The sequence below is a fragment of the Rattus norvegicus genome, chromosome 2, assembly GCF_036323735.1.
Source record: "Rattus norvegicus strain BN/NHsdMcwi chromosome 2, GRCr8, whole genome shotgun sequence".
Lineage (NCBI taxonomy): Eukaryota > Metazoa > Chordata > Mammalia > Rodentia > Muridae > Rattus > Rattus norvegicus.
In genome coordinates, this window is record NC_086020.1 from 170,058,555 (window position 1) to 170,064,440 (window position 5,886).

At 39.2% G+C, this 5,886-nt stretch overlaps 1 pseudogene; it reads right to left on the reverse strand.

The window, feature by feature from the left end:
- Positions 1–3,903: 3,903 nt before the first annotated feature.
- Positions 3,904–4,971, reverse strand: Hnrnpa1-ps51 (heterogeneous nuclear ribonucleoprotein A1, pseudogene 51; annotated as a pseudogene).
- Between the last annotated feature and the right edge of the window lie 915 nt (positions 4,972–5,886).

Below are 5,886 nucleotides of genomic sequence, written 5' to 3' on the forward strand. Positions count from 1 at the left end.
AAGAGACAGTTTTAACATGTTCAGACTGAAAGAGCTGGAAGCCTAGACAAGTGGGAAGATGACTGAGGTGATCAAAAGCAGGAATCAAAGTTAATTAAGAGAATAATGACAAGTAAAGCCCTGATTAGACCAGAAGACCTAGCCTGTAACAATTTCTTTTTAGTAAAGACAAGACCAGTAGTTATGTCATTTGTATAAGGAAATGTTTTTCTAATCCTTTAAAAATCCAGATAAGAGTCCACAAGATCTATATACTTCATATAAATCATGTAATAAAGCATGAACCTTACGTCTGTATTCATAGGCTGCCTGTTAAAAGCTAAATGGGTATTCTTACCCCTCTCAACTATCATGGCCTCAATATTCTCCATAACTTGAATAAACTTTAGATGAGTTTATACCAGACAAAGACATCTCACCAACCTTTTCTTAAAGCAATTATCTCTAGGTTTCTGGTGATTCAACAGTCAGGAGCCTTTGAAAACCACTTGGTGGTCATTCCTTTATAAAGTAATCATCAAGAAAGATTGTACCTTTCCTCCCAAGCTCTGTGAGATTTGAATTCGATAAGTGACAACTAGGGATGGGAATGCCATGATAACAATGCCCACTGAACGTCCTTCAGGTACTCTCCAGGTGATCACCTCAGTCCTGGAAAACTCTTTAACTGCCTGTATGGGGGGGATGAGGTTGCTTCCTCTCTCCACTTCATGTTTTGAGAAAACTCTCACTGTCTTCTGTGTGTGTGTGTGTGTGTGTGTGTGTGTGTGTGTGTGTGTGTGTGTTATTAGGGGTTTAGCTTAGAGGATATTCAGGGCAATTAAGCTGTCTACCACTGACCTATATTCTTGTTCATTGTTTAACTTTTTTACTTTGATACAATGTCTAACATGTAACCCAGTCAGCCTGGTGTTGAATTCTAACTCAGTCTTACTTGGATTTTTGTCATCTACTAAATCGGTTTCTGGAGTAGCCAGAATTATTTGGCTGATCTCCTTTGCTTACTTAACTTGTCCTGTGCAATATTTCTTTGATACGCATATGAAATTAAAGTATACAAAGCTAGAGATTAATGATTGTTCTATCACATCATTGCTATTTTTTTAGGACTTAAAGCTTTGCTCACCAGTCTTGGTGAGTCTATGTTTACTAGAATCAGTTGCTTCTTGTCTATTATTATCTATGATACTTTAAACAGGTCACTGATCTACTAACTCATGATTTTCCACCTTTTGGAGGAGTCAGGTAGCAGATATTCTGCATATCAGATACTTACATTATGATTACTAAAATTAGCAAAATACAGCTATGACGTAGCAACAAAACAATTTTATGGTTGGGAGGGTTACCACAATATGAGGAACTATGTTAAAGGGTTGAACCATTAGGAAAGTTGAGAAGCACTGCTCTAAACATTAATTCTTCTTGGTAAAATGAAATAAACAAATATTCTAGCATCGCAGACCCGCTACAAAAACTGAATTTACATATAAGCCTTAGAAATATGTAAGGCCTTTTGAACACATTATTGTGTTTTGTCTAGCTGACTTAAAACATCATATGTAAGCATTTTAAAATCATTGTTTTTTGAAAAGAGAAATGATGAATATAGAGCCAAAAATAGGAAAAAAGAGTGGAGAATCTGGAAAAGAAAGAAAGGAGGAAAAGGGAAGAAAAGAGAAAAACAAATGAAAGAGAGGGAAATGGGGAGAAAAGAAGGAAAGAGGGAAGGACAAACCAAAGGAAGGTTGAAAGGATGGAAGGAGAGAGAGGAAGGGAGGGAGAAATTTAGAGTAGGTTTCAAGGAGTGAGAATTTAGGAGTAAGTGATAGAACAAAGTAGATGAAAACACTACAGTTCTCTTGTGTTTTGATTTTTATGCTTTTATTTTTGTGGTGCTGGGACTTGAGCTCAAAGCCTCACACATGTGAGGCAAGCACTGTACCACTGAGTTACATGCCCAGATCTATCATGCTTGTTTATCAGGAGGAAAGAGGCAGTATTCCTCAGACCAGTTGTCATCTTAGATTAGATCTGTGACTTATTTTAATCTGTGGGTAACAATTCCTAAAAGACACCTTTAGGATTTGTCGTTTAAGTCATCCCATAATGCTTTTTATGGAGTCACTCTCCTGAGAATATTCATGTGATTTCTATCCCACTCACATGCCTTGACACTGAGTTCTTAGCTGTCACAGATATGTCTACATAACAGAAAAAAGGAAGGCAAAGACAAGCCAGGTTTCAAAGGTTATATAGTGTTTCAGCCTAGGTGCTGTCCAATTATATTATATAAAAACTTTTTATCGATAAAGGGTACAATTAGGAAGCTAAGGTTAGCTCTGATTTTTGAAAACCTTTCTCCAACAAAAAAGGAGATGAGTAGCATGTTCCCTTTTCCTTGTGCCATATTGCTGAGTGACACATGAAACACTGACCAGTGAATTTAATCAGTCACAATAAAAGTCAGGAGCACATGAGCTGCCTTTGAAAACAGAGATAAGTTTCCTACAAGCAGTGGACAGGCAGCAGAGAGCTTCTGAAGACGGCCTCCAGGAAAGCCTAAATCATGAAATTGTCTTCACAGGCCCTAAAAGGAAGAAGGGCTTCTAGGAAGATGTGAAGTCCACTAAAAACATTAGTTCTTAATGGAAATGCTGATCATTTTGGCCTACGATATACTTCTAAGGATGTGGTATCCTGAAACTCAGTAAGGAAGAATTTGTAAACCAGATTTTTAAAAAAGATTTATTTATTATATATAAGTACACTGTAGCTGTCTTCAGACACACCAGAAGAGGGAATCAGATCTCATTACAAATGGTTGTGAGCCACCATGTGGTTGCTGGGAATTGAACTCAGGACCTCTGGAAGAGCAGTCAGTGCTCTTAACCTCTGAGCCATCTCTCCAGACCTGTAAACAAGATTTTTAAGGCTTCAGAAAACCCAAGTTTGTCTAAACTGTACATGTCCTATAGTAGAATTTAGCTTGTAAATGTCATTTGTTTATTATGATGCGCTCTCTCTCTCTCTCTCTCTCTCTCTCTCTCTCTCTCTCTCTGTGTGTGTGTGTGTGTGTGTGTGTGTGTGTGTGTGTGTGTGATTATTGTGATTGTGCTTGTGTGATAAGAGAGTAGGGGATGCACATAAGAAGAGGTGAGGGTGTTAATGATTCATGCCAGAGAGACATACCTGGAAGCCATGCTTTTTATGTCTTCATTTTTAAGCCTACGGTGAATTAGATGAGATTTCATTCAATTCTGTAGTTTCACTCATTTTCAATTTACCATTTTATTCCCTTTCCCCAAGTAAATGAATCTTCTCAGAGATTTGTATGTATTAATGTCCAGACCAAGCAGACGCCAGATGCATCAGATGCATTTCAACCAAGATGATAGCGTGCCTCCCTAGAGAGTTTACTTTTTCTAGGTTTTTATTTTGTTTGTTTTGTTTATCTCTTGGACAAAGCTTACTTTTTGTTGTCTGAAAAATTCTCCTTAAACGTTCTTTTTTTTTCTTTTGAAAAGTTAAAAATTCCTTAATTTTTTATTCCTGGTACCACTACCACAATTTACAGGGCAATATACCTGATATAATGAAAAGAAAAAGAAAAAGACAAAGCTACAACAGATAAAAGACCTCAGGAATGTACATCTAATTGACACTACATTGCATTAATCGATAGCTGCACTTTTTGCAGACTGTGGCTGTGACAGTCCTGAACAAGAAGGGCTTCCTATTTAAGCTGCAGTAACTTTTCTGACTATGGATCATCATTCCTTCTGTGGCAGATTTTTACAGTTCCTCTAATGCATTTATGACGACTGTCTCAAAGTAACCTGCAGCTTTCCTGACAACTCCTCACTCTCTCTCCTGCTAAGAACTGTAGCTGTTTGTTTGTTTATTTTTAAAACTTTCTGCTACCATATCCACCACTTCCACCTCCAGATCCATAGCCACCACCATAGGGACTGCCTGAGCTTCTTCCACCAAATCTGCCCCTCTTCATGCGTCCATAATTAGATTGTTGCTGTCCACTATAATTTCCAAAGTCATTATAGTTCCCACCACCACCATAGTTACCTCCACCAAAATTTCCTCCTTCATTGTAACTATCATATCCTCCTCCTCCACCACCATATCCACCACCTTGGTTTCCATATCCTGGCCCACCACCTCCATAACCTCCTCTACTACTGTAACCAGGACCACCACCATAGTTGCCACTGTCACCTCCAAATCCATTATATCCACCATCACCACCTACATAACTGCCTCTGCTGCCACCACCTCCACCACCATAGCCTCCTCTTCCATCAAAGTTTCCTCCACGACCAAAGTTTCCTCCACGTCCCATAAAGTTGCCAGATCCACCTCCACGACCTCTCTGTGATCCAGCAGACTGCATCTCTTGTTTAGAAAGGGCCTTTTTCACTTCACAATTATGCCCATTAATAGTGTGGTATTTCTGAACAACAATTTTATCAACTGTGTCATGATCATCAAAAGTTACAAAAAGCAAATCCTCTCTTTCCCACTTAGCCTGTCTTCCATAACTTCCATGGTTTTAATTTTGCCATACTTTTCAAAGTAGTCTCTCAGATTATATTCTTCTGTATCCTCTTTAATACCACCAACAAAAATCTTCTTCACTGTTAAATGGGCACCAGGCTTTACAGAATCCTCTCTAGAAACAGCTCTCTTTGGTTCTACCACACGTCCATCAACGTTGTGTGGCTGAGCACACATTGCAGCATCTACCTCCTTGACACAAGAGTAGGTCACAAAACTAAAGCTTCTGGAACGTTTTGTTTGAGGATCTCTCATTACCACACAGTCTGTAAGTGTGCCCCATTTCTCAAAATGTTCTCTTAAGCTATCATCTGTGGCTTCAAAGCTCAGACCACCAATAAACAGCTTCCTCAGCTGCTCTGGTTCCTTTGGATCGTGGCCCTCCATTTTGAGACCGGACTCGAGTTGAAAGAGTCGCCTCTTCCAACTCGAGTTCAATATCCTCCTTAAACTTTCCAATCAAGGAATGCAAAGTCATGGAACTGTGGCCGTGCACAGGGTTACATTTGCAGCTCTTAATCTGCTAGCTTCACACTAATCTGCTGAGTCTCACCTGAGGTGAATGTTCACCTCCAGCTGTACACTGATGTCTAACACATGCACACACATCCATCTTTTGATCTCAGGTAGACACAGGCACCAAACTCTTTCAGGATCATAAATGTCCTTTAGTGCACCCAAAGCAGGATTAGTGTAGTTCGGAAAAGACCTATAAAAACTCTCTCAACTTCCTCCACAGGCAGAGAGAAGAATAGCATCTTAAAATGAAGAAGTAATTCCTCAACAGATCTCTATCCTAAAGATCTCTAAACTCTAGAAGAGTAAGAAATTATTTTGTGGCTTTTATGAGTAGCCAAGTTTGGTATTTTGTTATAATATTCTAAGTGACCAAAGACAGCTCTGATACCTAGCTCTCACTCAACACCATCCTAGCTGATATTGTGTATTTTGTAGATCTAATTGTTCCTTACAACCAACCAACTTCTGGAGTTTGATCTCTTTAATAACGTAGACAAACATCATCTGATCAGTTGTGAGCAGTCATAGAGAAACAACGCTTTCTAGAAGGAAGAATTCTTTCTCAAAGGGCATCAATTTTTCCTTGAGTTTCAAGCCTGCTGCCTTGCCTCACAAGTTTAACTACTTACTCTCTACAATTCTACTAACACTCTTCCTTTTAGGAACAGGATCGAGGATGGGGATGGTGGTGAGAGGTGACAGAGTCATGTGACAAATCCCTGGAATCAGACTCCAGAGACCAGCATCAGGGTGCGGATCTGAGTTTATTGCACAGCATGTAAGCTTATGTACAGT